Raw genomic sequence first — 15,757 nt, 5'->3', positions numbered from 1 at the left:
GACTCGAAGTGAGGTTTTGAAATGGGCTTGGGCCCGAATTTTGACTCGATAAACGGACAGAGTTTTGACTGGGTTTTGCGCTAATTAATGGCCTTTTCGAAATTTTCATTTAAAAATGGTTTCGTTTAGAAATGGTGATCACGTAAGGTACAAACATTTATACAAGCATTATAACGGGATGCTAAGTGCATTTAAAAGGGTTTTGGTTTAAAGGGTGGGTTGCCATACCGAACAATCAAACCCGAAGTCTGTGGAGAGGCTCGTACCAAACAAGAGTAAGGCAGATTCCTAGTCCATGTCCTCAAGTAGTGAAGGTCCTTAATACAAACAAGAGTAAGCATTATGGTATGGATGACGTCAATCGCTATCCATCCTTACGCCCAAATAAGAATTAAGACCGTTTAAACGGGACGATTGGTCGAATAAGTTAGGTTAAGCCTAGGAAGGCCGAATGAAACAGTCTAGGAAGACCGAGTTATGAAAACCGACAATTGTCTTGTACAAACTATTCCCTAACTTTGTTCAAGTTTCACCCTTTTGGCTACGCGTAAGTGTAATTTCCCCAGCGGAGTCGCCAAACTGTGGACAATGGGCCCACGGGGGCGCTTGGGAGGAGAACAAGCGTTTGCATTTTGTGGAGTCGCCACCAATTTATTGTGGAAAATTGGAAACCGTTCGAATACCTCGTGCCATGTCAAGACACAAAGTAGAGACATGAACACCAAGCAATCATTACCCTTAACATTCTATGTCTAGAATGACTCTCGTGGATGCCAATGAACACGGATGTTCACAGAGATCGGGAGTAAGGGGTGAGGGTACGTATTAGGAAGCTCTTTTGATCGAACACTTAATCTCGCCCGCCTTGGTAGCGGCCTCTACTAATGATTAGGGACATCGTCTATACTCGATATATCGTCGATTATATGCATGCAATGCAACATACAAGTTTTAATCCTAACATGTGAAGATTAGACTAAGTCGGTTAACACGTAATTTAGCATACAATTAATGTCGAAGTAGGATTTAGTGCTCAATTACATGTGAAGGCATACAAATGATACAAGAAGCATGACAAATACAATAATGAAAATTACAATAACTACATCGGATTCATTTGATTTGTGTCAAAAATACCTTTAAAACGGATAATTTGAGAAAAAGAATAAAAGAAGGAATTAACGAACAGATCAGTAGGCGATAATACGGTTAATAGTCAATTATACGTAAGCTAATAAACTAGGTCAAGGTAGAACGGAAGTTCAGAGGCAGAAATCAACCTGGAACAGGCGCAGCAGGATTGCGCCCTTTGGAAGAGGCGCAGCAGTTACTGCGTCTGTTCCAAGGGTAAGTTCTGGCTGTGAAGCTGGAACTGCAGATCGTTAATGTAAATTGGTGAATTTAATGGTTAATTACGATATTTACTCGGATGGAAGTGATTATCAGGTTTTTTACATGTGATTGATGGTCATAAAAGCAATAAAACATGGATGAGACGGATTTAAGACGAATTATTTACATGGATGAAGGATTGATTAGTGACATGGGTGAACTAAATAGGTTAAACATGACGAATTAATGACAAATTAATGACGAATACGACAATAGACAGATGAAAATATATCAAAGGATCGAATTCCAGAAACCCGATATGAACGAATCGAATTTCCACAACCCGGATAGATTTTAATGACAAAAACCCGCAAGTATTAGATTACTTGGGATTTAAGTCGGATTTAACGATGAATTAGACGTATTAGTGATGATGATTTATGTACATGTGAAATTATTATGCTATCGTATCAAAAAATCAAGGAAAACAAATGAAAACGAATAAAAAGTTGACGAATTACAGAGGACGAAGGAAGAAGAAAGGAAGCAGGAACTGCGGCAGCCTCACGAAGAGGCGCAGCAGGCACTGCGCTCCTTCGAAGAGGCGCAGCAGTTGCTGCGTCCTTTCTCGACGGTTTGTCTTCTGGAAATCCGTAAAAAAGGGATTTACACGAGGTTTCAGAAATCGGTTTTAAAAGGTGTGTTCGACATAAACCTTACATTAATGATACAAAAAGGTAAATAACAATAATAAAAGAGACATTTACACCCTCAGACTTACATGTTTGACGAAACAAGATGAACTAAGTTTACGATTAGTGATGCTCGACTCGAATGTAGACGAAAGTGCCCTCGTAAGAGGAAAACGATTAAGATTAGTTAAGTTGATTAGTTGTGGAGTTGGTCAAATTGGTCAGTCATGCAAACGAGGCTGGTACTCAGAAGGATCCGAGCTTACGTGGTCGAATGTTCAAGCACGTAGATGCCAAAAAGTAAGAACAAAGGTCGAGAATGCAAAGGGAGAAGAGAAGGGCGGACACTCGCGTGAGAAATATGAGGAGCGAAGGCTCCTATTTACACTAATCACGTGAAGGAATAGGGTTTTCGGAGAGACTTTGGAAGTGAATCTCGGAAATATATGAAAAAGATACGAAAAATACGCAGAATAGGACCTGGGAAGAGGCGCAGCAGTCACTGCATCTCTTGGAAGAGGCACAACACCTGTTGCGTCTGTTCCCAAGTGGTTTCCTCCTGCGGAAGAAAGATTTCCGTGTTTAAGTTATGGAATAACGGGATAATTTGGTTTTCCTTAATATCTTGTATGAATATTACGGGAAATTGTTTACCAAAGATTAAAAGATTGTGAAATATTTATAAAATATGGAATAGAAATATCCGGAACATTCCAGAACATTCTGACTCGGGATTTAACGATTATGAGAAAATGAAGACGGTTTTAGGCCCGGACTCCAAATGTACTCTAATTACTGTCAAAATGACCGTATCGGCGCGTAGATGACAACTAAGAGGTAGACATTAGTGTTTGTGCAATCACTTGACGATAAACTTACGAACTGTCACAAATCGTTCCGCGTACCAAACATGCGGCCCAATCATCACCGGGTGGTTTGCGGGAGGTGCAGAAAAGAGGTATCTACAATACCATGTACAATTCCTCCTCCAAATAACCGTTTAAGAAGGCGGTTTTCACATCCATTTGCCAAATTTCATAGTCATGAAAAGCGGCAATCGCTAAGATTATCCGAATGGAACGCAGCATAACTACGGGTGCAAAAATTTCATCATAATGCAATCCGTGCACTTGAGTGAAACCTTTTGTCACTAGTCGTGCTTTATAGGTATCTGGTTGCCCGTCTACAGAATGCTTTATTTTGTATAGCCATTTGCATTGAAGAGGTCTTACCTTGTTAGGTAAATCAACAAGATCCCATACGTCATTCTCATACATGGAGTCCATCTCGGATTGCATGGCTTCAAGACACAGCTTAGAGTCGGAACAGGTCATGGCACCTTTATAGGTAGCCGGTTCATTACTCTCTAGGAGTAAAACGTCATTTTCCTCGACCATACCAATGTATATGTCTGGAGGATTAGAGACTCTACCCGACCTCCTAGGTTCCTGAGGAATGTTAACCGTATCATCAGTTTAAAGAACATCTTTCACCATCTATTCCTTGGTTGTTGGTTCTTGAATCTCCGACAGTTCGAAGGTTCTATTACTTGACTTGTTCTCGAGAAATTCTTTCTCTAAGATTTTCGCACTAGCCGCAACAAAAACTCGATGTTTGGTAGGCGAATAGAAGTAATGACCAAACATTTCTTTTGGATAACAAATAAAGTATGTCTTGACCGATCGCGAGCCGAGCTTATCCTCTTGTTTCCACTTGACATAAGCCTCGCAGCCTCAAACCCGAATAAAGGACAAATTAGGGATCGTTCCCTTCCACATTTCATATGGAGTCTTGTCGACAGCTTTAGACGGACTTCGGTTAAGTATAAGAGAAGCTGACAAAAGTGCAAAGCTCCATAATGAATCAGGTATTACCGTGTGACTTATCATGGATCGAACCATATCAAGTAGTGTTCGATTTCTCCGTTCGGACACAACGTTTAATTGAGGTGTTCCAGGTAGAGTTAACTGTAAAACTATTTCACAGTCTTTAAGGTGTTGATAAAACTCATTTGAAAGATATTCGCCACCCCGATCTGAACGGAGTGCTTTAACCTTTCTTCCCAGTTGGTTCTCAACCTTATTCTGGTATTCCTTGAATTTTTCAAAGGACTCACTTTTATGCTTCATTAAATAGACATATCCGTATCTACTCAAATCGTCTGTGAAAGTGATAAAATATCTATAGCCGTCTCTTGTGGTGATTGACATAGGTCCACATACATCAGTATGTATGAGTCCTAATAGGTCACTAGCGCGCATTCCAACACCTTTGAAGGAAATTCGAGTCATTTTGCCGATAAGACACGATTCACACGTGCCAAATGTAGAGAAATCAAATGTGGGAATAGTCCCATTCTCAATGAGTTTCTTTACACGTTTTTCATTTATGTGTCCCATTCGACAATGCCATAGATAAGTTTGATCTTTGTCACCAACCTTTAATTTCTTATTATTCACATGTAATATATCTGTGGTTTAATCTAAGATATAAATTCCATTCATGGAAACTGCTTTGCCATAAACCATTTCATTAAAAGAGAAAATACAACTATTGTCCTTTATTGAAAATTAAAAGCTGTCTTTATCAAGTACGGAAACAGAAATAATATTCTTAGATAAACTGGGTACATAGTAACAGTTATATAAATATAACTCAAAACCACTAGGGAGTTGGATTACGTATGTTCCCATTGAGACTGCAGCAACTCGTGCTCCATTCCCGACTCGCAGGTCCACATCACCCTTTGCGAGGGGTTTGATGTTTTTTAGGCCCTGCAAATGATTACACAGATGAGAACTACAACCAGTATCAAGTACCCATGTTCCAAAACTAGAATGGTTAATCTCAATCATATGAATATAAGATGACATACCAACAGGAGTGACGCAGCCTGCTTTTATGTCCTCACGGTACACGGGACAGTTCCTCCTCCAATGCCCAGTCTTGTGACAATGGTGGCACTCAACGTTACCGTCCTTGCTCTTTACCTTGCCTAGTGAGCCACTAGTCTTACCAGGCCCACTCTTACCGTTTCCTGACTTTTTAAACATTGGCTTTCCTACAGTTAGGTCGCCGTGAGCTTTGCCCTTACCCTTATTCTTGTTGGAAATCATGAGAACATCTTGCTTCATGCTCCCACTCAATTTCATATCCTTCTCGGTCTGTACGAGAAGTGAGTGTAGCTCATGAGGATTTTTCGTCATTTCATTCATGTAGTAATTTGCCCTGAAGAGGGCAAAACCATCATGAAGTGAATGAAGCATACGGTCAATGACTATGCTCTCACTGATTTTGCAATCAAGTGCCTCCAGTTTCTCGACATTCTTAATCGTGTTAAGAATGTGTGGGATAACCGGTTGGCCCTTCTGGAGTTTCGCATCAAAGAAGCGACAGGTATGCTCATAAGTAACGATTCTCGGTGCTTTTGAGAACTCATTAGTGAGCGTGGTGAAAATCTTGTTTGCACCTTAGGCAATGAAGCGTCTTTGCAAATTGGTTTCCGTTGCAAAAATGAGTACGTTCTTTATCGCACGCGCTTCCATGACAAAGTCACTATAAGCAAGTGTCTCGTTAGCTCTTGCATTGGGGCCTGGGTTTGGTGGTATTGGCTCAGTTAAGTACTTGAGCTTACTGTCAGCAATGGCAGCATTCCGTAATGATGCCTCCCAGTCCGCAAAGTTGGACCCATCATTCTTCAGTCGTGTGGACTGATTCATGTGGTCCATGAAAGTTTTGAGCCAGGACTCTCGTGCAAGTGTGGCACTTGGCATAGGGATATCATTATTTCCAGCCATTTGTTGTAAGCAGTATTATCAATATAAAACGAATTCTACACTGCGAAAAGAAGAAGAAAAATATAATAAGCATACTCATCGTTATGGTTTAAGTCTAATGCAAAACTTTTATAAGCGAAGATTCAAGCATTTATACAATTGACCTCCCTCAAGAATTATATAAATGATCCCAAGATTCAATTATCTGTAAATTGATAAGCCAACCTCTTGGCTAATTCTACTGTTAGAATTCTTGGTTGATAAATTTCTGTAAATTCTATCTATAGTCCATCATCATCACGAGAAACTCTTCGGATTATAATGTTGAGGTAAAATAAGTCAACACAAACTACTTACCCAATGTAGAAGGGGTCACATGGAGAGTAAGGTCCTATATGCCTACCGAAGAAGAAGGGATTCATAGTTGTTTGCCCTTATAAAGACTAGTCTCCATTTTATTTTAGAGGAAGATCCCATCAACTTTATTTTAATTCATTTTAAGTGAACTAATATCTAGAATGTGAGAATGAATAAACTAAGATGATGGCTTAAGAAGGTGTGACATCTTTATGTCCATGAAACTAACATTCAAACTATATGAGTCAATTTTCATGCATATTAGTAGGTGGTTTGGTTTAGGCGGAATATGATGCAATAATTATCATGCGATGAAAAGCAACAAGAAAGGAAAAACGTAAACAAAAACATAGTCCCAGTGTGGCCTATCTACCAAAATGAACATAAATACAACTTTGGAATCCTTCCTTGGACCTGAGAAGCTTGTCTTGATGTTCCATCTTGGTCCATGTAGCGGGAGTGAGCAATCCAATCTCCATCTTTAGTCTTTTCAAAATTACAATTAATAAATTACAAAATCTACCTATTTACATTCTAATTTAAAAAACATAATACTAAAGAAAACCAAAAGGAGATTCGAGATCTCAAAATTACATAAAAATTATGTTTCCATCATTACGAAAACATAATCAACTAAGGCCACACTAGGTAATACAAATTACAACCGATTGCAAAAATACGTAAATAAAACCATTCAACAATTCATACAACTAAATAAAAATGCATCAACTATAAATTAATCATTCAAGACATAATTCTTTAATTACGTAGAGTAATTTATCCAAACCACCTATTTTATAATTATCAAAATTATGTGACAATTCCTCAATTACTCACAATAATTCCAATCTTAATTCACATTAACTAGTGATATGAATTAATCCAACATTATTTTAAACCTCTTTAAAATAATTGGGTTTCTATAATTTGTGAACTTTTACACAACAAAAAATCATACATTATAAATTTAATGTACAATTAATTATTGGCCCAAAACAAACAAATAAAAAAAAATTTCTTTAACATTGCTCTCGGCATTTAAAAAAAAAAACAGATTTTTTTTTCTTTTTTAATGCTCACGGCATTGCAACCCTAAAAACAAATCAAAAAAATTTTTTTAATGGCTTGCGGCCTATTGCCCAAAAAAAAAAACAGTTTTTTTTTTCTATTCGAAAAATGACCCCTTTTATGAACAAGTTTGTTTAATGTTGCTAATATAACAAGATTGGCATAATCATCAACTTTTAATTTTAATATAGATTCAAACTAGATTATCAATTTAACCTCTTAAAAAGAATATCCAAATTATGATTAAATCGATTATCAAATTTAATGAATCATGATTCTAAACAACAATTTAAAACCATGTATGCCAAAAACTATATAGCAAAACAAATCAACAAGATCAATCAAAAACGATTTCTATTTACACTTTAATTTAATTCTTATTTAATCAAAACATCTACAAATTTATCTTATTATCATCTTAACAAATTAAAACAACAATATCAATAAATCAAATGGAAACAAAACAAAAAGGTCTCGACAATTTTTTTTTTTTTTTTTTTGGTTTAAATTCATTTATGAAAATCATATAAAAATAATTTCGTGGCCTATGCTCTGATACCACTTGTAGGAAATATCGGTATACTTCATCAAGAAATTTGGATTATAACGAAATTATAAATATGAAATTGCTAGTCATAAACGAAATTGCATAAACAGAAAGAGTAGAGATTAGAATCAACCTTTGGTCCTACCAATTTGGCCTAAGAACAAATATCGAGATTGATATTCTCCTAATCGTTGCACCCAAAATGCTTTGAGAAATGCCTCTCTTCTTTGCTAGAATAGATCCATAATTTCTAATGATTTTAGGGTTTATTGTGATGTGAGAATTAGGTCAAAAATTACGTTAGAAAATGATTCCCCTCTTCCCTCTTTAAACCGTGTAAATGGGAGGAGAACAAGGGAAGATTTTTTCCTTCCTTTTTTTCGTGTAACAACCGAAAAAAATAAGGAGAATATATGCTTATTTTCGGTTGTTCTAATATTGTATAAAATGTGTATTAATATCTCAATTGTCATTTATGTCGTCACGTATTAATAAGTCCACACACAACGGTTTGTAGTCGATTTATAAATACCGGTCTGTTAACATTTTATTATGACAATTTCGCATAATATATACATTAACTATAAATATCGCATATTTATAATTTGCTAATTAAATATAACCGCTTACGTTTAATTATGAATTAACTTCTTAATTCGTTTAAGCTAACATTATATACATTAATTAAATATAACAGTTTATATTCAATTTACGAATTTAACAATTAATTCGTCTCAGCTGGTATTATATAATTGTATTAAATAATCGTCTCATCATCACATTGACTAACTTTTTAGCCAAATACATGAACTAACCTTTTTAGTCATATAAGGCATCAATGTGATTATATTTTCATATAATCACATCTCTCAAACACATCCTTTAGGTGTGACTTTTAGGGACCAGTTGATCACCGCCATCAGTATGATAATAACGTCAAACTTCTAGTAAGCCTATCGTTATTAATAAACGTTAATCAACTGATAAAAATACTAAGTATACCCTTGTGAACCTATAAGAGATTTATATACGTTATCACACTAACTGTGGAGGACACAAGCTCCAACAGCATGTGCGTAGTAAGCTAAGGGAGGAGTTCGATGACTTTAAGATGACATCTGACATGACAGTTGCTGAGTCGCGCCATAAGTTCAACGAGAAATCGAGGTATGCTGAGGACATTGGGATGAACCAAGAGAACTTGGCGTTGAGGTTTGAAAAGGGGTTGACACCCAAGATCATGGAGAAGTTACCGATAGGGGTCCTTACAGATGTTAAGGAAGTGTATGAGCGTGCGGGGAGAGCTTAGAGGATGCAAGAGATGACCAAGGAGAACTGAGAGAGAACTTCTGAGAAGAGAAAGGCTGAGAGTGAGGGTGGTGGTCAATCTAGTTACAAGAGGGGCGGCCATAACCAGGTAAGAGCGTACTCATCAGGTTCGGGGTTTAGCACTGGAGCTTCTTACGGGCGTGGTCGTGGTGGTGGTAGTAGCAGTTGGCGTGTGACTTTTTTAACTGTGGCGGTGTGGGCCACAAGAGGAATGAGTGTACCAGTGCTGTGAGTGGGGGTTTCCAGAGACCGTCACAGGGGATTTTTTCTCAGGATCCTTCGCAGAGTTATGCTAGTAATAGGTCGGCTGGGTCGTGGAACAACCGGGGTGGCTAGAATAACAACAATGGTAGGGCTAACCGCAATGGCGGTAATTCATATCATAGACCGGCAACGAACAACAACAACCAGGGGTCAGCTGTTAAGCCATCTACTTCAGCTAGTACTGTCCAGGGAGGTGGGAAGAAGACCAGTGGTAAGCTGCTCATGGAAAGCAGGTGAGGATGATGCTCACGTTATCACCGGTACTTTTCTTGTTAATGGAGTCTTTAGAGCATCACAGTCGTTTTTATAATGGAGTCATGCTAAGCTTTTGGGTTTGAGTGAATATGAGTTTGTAAAAGAGGAAGTTTTTATACCGTCGGGTGAGTCTGTATCTTGCTGGAGGTTGTATAGAGGTGTGTCTATGATAGTTGGGCAAGTTGACCTACCAGTGGACTTGTTAGAGTTTCTTTTAGAGGGTTTTGAGATGATAGTTGGTATGGACTGGTTGGGCAAGTACAAGGCTAAGATAGATTATCATTAAAAGAGGTTTTGTTTGAGAGGTCCTAAGGGGATAAGTGTGTCTTATCGTGGGTTTGTTGTCAAACCCAAAGTTAAGTTGATTGCAGCAGGGACCTTGAAGTCCTATATAAGGAAAGGGTGTCTGTTGATCTTGTGCCATGTGAGAGACCATAGAGTGGAGAGCCCGACTGTTGAGCAGATACCGCTGGTGGGAGAGTTTCTAGATGTCTTTCCAGATGAGATACCGGGTTTAACACCGAATAGAGAGATAGATTTCAGTGTTTAGTTGAAACCGGGAACTGGGCCAATCTCTAAGGCATCGTACCGTATGGGTCCTAAGTAATTGAAGGAGCTGAAGAAATAGCTGGATGATCTGATTGAGAAGGGATATATTAGACCGAGTGTATCACCGTGGGGAGCACCAGTTTTGTTTGTGAAAAACAAAGATGGCAGCTTGAGGTTATGCATCGATTATAGGGAGCTGAATAGAGTTACAGTGAAGAACAAGTATCCTTTGCCGAGGATAGATGATTTATTGGATCACTTGAACGGTGCAGCGGTCTTTTCTAAGATCGATTTAAGCTCGGGTTATCATCAAGTAAAGATTAGGGAGGAGGACATACCGAAGACAGCTTTTACATCGAGGTATGGTCATTATGAGTACGTTGTGATGCCGTTTGGGTTGTCTAATGCACTAGCAGTATTTATGGATTTGATGAACCGGGTCTTCAGTCAGTTCTTGGATCGGTTTGTTATGGTCTTTATCGATGACATCTTAGTCTTTTCTAAGACTAAGGAGGAGCATGAGGAGCCTCTGAGGATAGTGTTGCAGACTTTGCGAGATAATCAGCTATATGCGAAGTTGTCCAAGTGTGAGTTCTAGTTAGAGGAAGTTGCTTTTCTGGGCATATGATTTCAAAGAAGGGTGTTGCTGTGGATCCTGCAAAGATAGAGCCAGTTACTCGGTAGGAAGCTGATGCGAATATCGACCGCATGGAAGAGATTGTGCTTAATCTAGAGGACTAAGCAAAACCAAGGCTAAGTAATGCATTATTCAAACACAAAATATGGATGGGCTCAATCAAAGGAAAGGAAATATGTGCAATCGAGACTCGAGACCCGTGGGAACCTTGAAACCGTGTGGGAACAAGGAGAGTGGCGGCATCAACCAAGGGGAGAGGAATTCCAATTTAGTTTTTAGTATTTTTAAACTAGTTTGAATAAGAGTTGAAAAATTGGTCTAGTTTGTGTGTTCTATGCTTCAATCATCCTAGAACTCACAAAATAGCATTAAATGCATTCTTGGAGGCCAAGGCATTTTGTCCTATATAAGGACCAAGCCTCCCTCATTTGTAACTATCAAAGTTTAAGAAAAAAAAAACTTTTAGAGAGAGAAACTTGTTGTTAAAATCTTTTCAAAGATCGACGAGTTCGAGACTTACCTTAAACTAAGGACGTGCTCCGAAGTTTGAGTTGGATTACTTGACGCGTTTTCGAGTAATTCCCCCATTGTTATCGTTATAGGTCTAGCGATAACAAATATCCCATTGGTTCGATCTCTTCATAAAAAATCGAAACAAATATCCCTTTCATTCTTGCACAAAAGAAAATACAAAACAAACAAAAAAGTCTGCCACTTCGCCCAATAGCGCATCAAGTGACACGATCTGGTCGGGTTGCACCTAGTGCATTCGGATCTCTCGCCTCACTTGAATTCACCATTAAGTTTTCCGCTCCGTATTCACATCAAGTGGTGTTAGAGCTTCGGCTCTTGATCACCCACAAAAATCAAGACGGTCCTGAGAAAATCCAAATCATTTAATAGTTGAATATCCGATTGCGATTGGTATTCAAAGGTTAAACTCAACGAGGTTGTTTGAGGTTTAATCGGTTGGATCATAAAGGCACGGATTTCAAAAAAACAAAAAAAAACAAACAAAAAAAAAAGAGAAAATCATTGTTCACACAGTACTGTTCACGGTACTGTTCATCACAAAAAGAAAAAAAAAAGATCCGAAACTTCAAAACAACATTACCAACATGAACTTCGATGATCCCTACTTTCTTAAGAATCTTGAAAAAGCCTTGAAGAATTTACATGAAGCCGATTCCAAGTGGTTGCCTAGACGAGAACGAGCTGTTGAAGAGTTCAAAGTAAGTGAATTACCCGAGTTCATGGGAGGCACGAACCCCGAGGCTTATCTCGATTGGGAGAGACAAATAGATCGGATGTTTGAATTTAAGGATCTTGATGATAAACAATGTTGCAAGTACGCCATTTTGAAACTAAGAAATGGGGCTTCATTATGGTATGAAAGCTTTAAGTCCAAAAGAGTTCGAGCCGGAAAAGCAAAGATAACATCATGGCACGTGCTTAAACTCAAATTGCGAAAAAGATATGTCCCCGCAACACATAGGCTCACAACCTATCGTAAGATTGCCGATCTTACCCAAGGAAGGCTAAGTGTCCTAGAGTACATCAACGAATTTGAAAATCTAGCCTTGATGGGAGATTTGGTGGAAGATGAGGACATAAGAATGGCGTGATTCCTACGCGGTCTAAACCGTAACATCGCCTACGCCGTCGAGTTGCAGAACTACTCGGATTTCGACACCTTGTGTAATATGTGGCTCAAAGTGGAAGCACAAGGAAAGACGAAGGTGACAGCCACCTATGGTGAGAGTAGTCGGAATTGGAAGAACGAGAACAACTCAAGGACAAGCGCAACGGGCAATATTATCAAGCCCAAAACAACTACCGCCTCCAGTTCCTTAACTAAACCACCCGCCCCGAAGGAAAGTAGCTACACATTCGGTGTTTCAAATACCAAGGGTTTGGGCATTTTAAAAATGCGTGCCCAAATCAACGGACAATCACACTAAGAGAGGCCGTGGATTGTTGTGGCGAATTGTTTGAAGAAGAAGAGAGAACAAAGGGCATTTTTAACCTATAAGAAGAAAAGGAAGGGGAACAAGCCGAGAATGCCGAAGATTACGTCGCTCCTAGTTTTGATTGTGCTTTGGTTCTCCGAACCTTGCAAGCCCAATCTACGCCTATTGAGACGGAACAGCAAAGTCAAATATTTTACACCAAGTGCCAAGTAAAGGACAAATGGTGTAGCCTGATCATTGACGGAGGCAGTTGCACTAACGTTACCTCAAATGAAATGGTGGAGAAATTAAAAGTACACATGATGCCTCGCCCAAGGCCGTATGCCCTGCATTGGCTAGATGATGGGAACAAGGTGAAAATCATCAAGCAAGTAAAGGTGGCACTAACAATGGGATCTTACAACGACGACATCTTATGTGACGTTGTACCAATGGACGCACGTCATGTCCTATTAGGACGACCTTAGCAGTATGACCGAGATGTGGTGCATCGCGGTCGGAGCAATGAATACGAGTTGGTGAATAAGGGTAAAAGGATTATCTTTAAACCAATGGCACCTAGTGAGGTGCGTTCCATGAGTGCCAAGCGTTGGAAGGCCGCTAGCATGACCATGCTTGCTAGTGAGCAAGACGTGGACGAGGCCATTGTCAATGGCAACCAAGTTTACTTGATGGTGGTCAATGAGAATCCTAGCGGTGGAGACAAGGATGAACGATTGACCTCGCTCATAGAGGAGTTCAAGGATGTCTTCCGCGAGGAACTACCCGCTGCTCTACCAGCTATTCATGGGATCGAACACCAAATCGATCTCTTACCCGGAGCTCCCTTACCAAACAAAGCCGCTAATCGGTGCAATCCAATGGAAACCAAGGAATTGCAGCGACAAATCGAGGAGTTAAGGGAACGAGGCTATGTGCGCGAGAGGATAAGTCCATGTGCCGTCCATACGCTACTTGTTCCAAAGAAGGATGGAACGTGGCGAATGTGCATCGACAGTCGAGTCGTGAATAACATCACTATCAAATATCGATTTCCAATCCCGAGATTTGACGACATGCTCGATGAGTTGCATGGATCCGAAATCTTCTCTAAGGTCGATTTCAGGAGTGGCTATCACCAAATTCGTATGAGAGAAGGGGACAAGTGGAAAACCGCGTTTAAGACCAAGCATAGATTATACGAGTGGACGGTTATGCCATTCGGTTTAACGAATACTCCAAGTACCTTTATACGACTCATGAACGAGATATTCAAGCCTTTCTTAGGCAAATTCGTGGTCGTCTACTTGGATGACATTTTGATTTACAGCCGAAGCAAGGATGATCATTTCAAACACCTTCGCGAGGTGTTCAATATGCTTCGAGAACAACAACTCTATGGCAAAACGGAGAAATGTTCGTTCTTGGTCGAGAGCGTTATCTTTCTTGGCTACAAGGTTTCAAAAGACGGAGTTTCAGTCGATCAATCTAAAATTCAAGCGATCAAGTCATGGCCTACTCCTAAGACCATCACGGAGGTCCGATCATTTCATGGACTTGCATCATTCTATCGGAGATTCATTCGGGACTTTAGCACCATTACTAGTCCTATCACCGAGTGTACGAAGAAGGGAACTTTCGTATGGACCCCGGCTGCTCAAAAGGCGTTCGAAATGATTATTCAAAAAGTTTATGAGGCACCGTTATTGGCACTCCCGGATTTCACCTAGCCGTTTGAGGTGGAATGTGACGCAAGCGGTGTTGGAATTGGAGCCGTGCTAATACAAAGAAAGCGACCCATCGCTTACTTCTCCGAGAAACTGAATGGAGTCAGGCTCAACTACTTGACATACGATAAAGAATTCTATGTTATCATGAGAGTTCTTCAACATTGGGGTCACTACCTTCGGCCGAGTCATTTCATCCTACACTCAGACCACAAATCATTGAAGCACACGAATTGACAACAAAAGTTGAACCCGAGGCATGCCAAGTGGGTAGAGTTCCTATAATGCTTCCACTTTTCCTCAAAATACAAAACTGTCAAAAGTAATGTGGTGGCCGATGCTCTCTCACGACGATATTCATTATTGAATGTGCTCGATGTCCGATTACTTGGCTTTGAGGCATTACAGGATTCCAATGAGCAAGATCTCGACTTTGGAAAGACCTTCGAGACTTGCAAGTCCGGGACTCATGATGAGTTCATTATTCAAGATGGTTTCCTCTTCAAAGGTAATAGACTTTGTGTCCCTGAAACTTCCAACTCGAGAACTCCTTGTTCGAGAAGCTCATGGAGGGGGACTTGGAGGACATTTCGGGGTAACCGAAACCATAGATATTATCAAAGAACATTTTTATTGGCCTCAACTGCAAGGAGACGTACAAGAGGTGTTACAAAAGTGTGTCACTTGCCACATGGCCAAGAGCAAGTTCAAGCCCGGGGAATACACACCGTTGCCTATCCCATGTCGACCTTGGGAAGATGTATCAATGGATTTCATTGTGGCATTACCTCGAACCCAGAGAGGTAAGGATGCGATCATGGTGGTGGTAGATTGATTCTCTAAGATGGCCCATTTCATAGCATGTCACAAAACCGACGACGCCAGCAATGTGGCAGATTTGTACTTTCGAGAAATCATACGCCTCCACGGAATTCCAAAGTCGATCGTCTTCGATCGAGATTCCAAGTTCTTGAGTTACTTCTGGAAGACGTTGTGGAACAGAGTGGGAACCAAACTCTTGTTCAGCACCTCTCATCATCCTCAGACGGACGGACAAACGGAGGTAACAAATCGCACTCTTGTATGATGTTGCGAAGTCTCGTGAGCAAAACTCAGAAAGATTGGGACTTAAAACTCGCATATGCTGAGTTCACATACAACCGCTCTCCAACGTATGCGACAAAGCACTCCCCATTTGAAGTCGTATATGGCATAAACCCGTACTTACCCCTCGACCTCATTCCCCTACCAAAGGATGAAATCATTCACAGGATG

Source organism: Silene latifolia, chromosome Y, assembly GCF_048544455.1.
Source record: "Silene latifolia isolate original U9 population chromosome Y, ASM4854445v1, whole genome shotgun sequence".
Taxonomy (NCBI): domain Eukaryota; kingdom Viridiplantae; phylum Streptophyta; class Magnoliopsida; order Caryophyllales; family Caryophyllaceae; genus Silene; species Silene latifolia.
Note: the sequence above shows the minus strand (reverse complement) of the source record.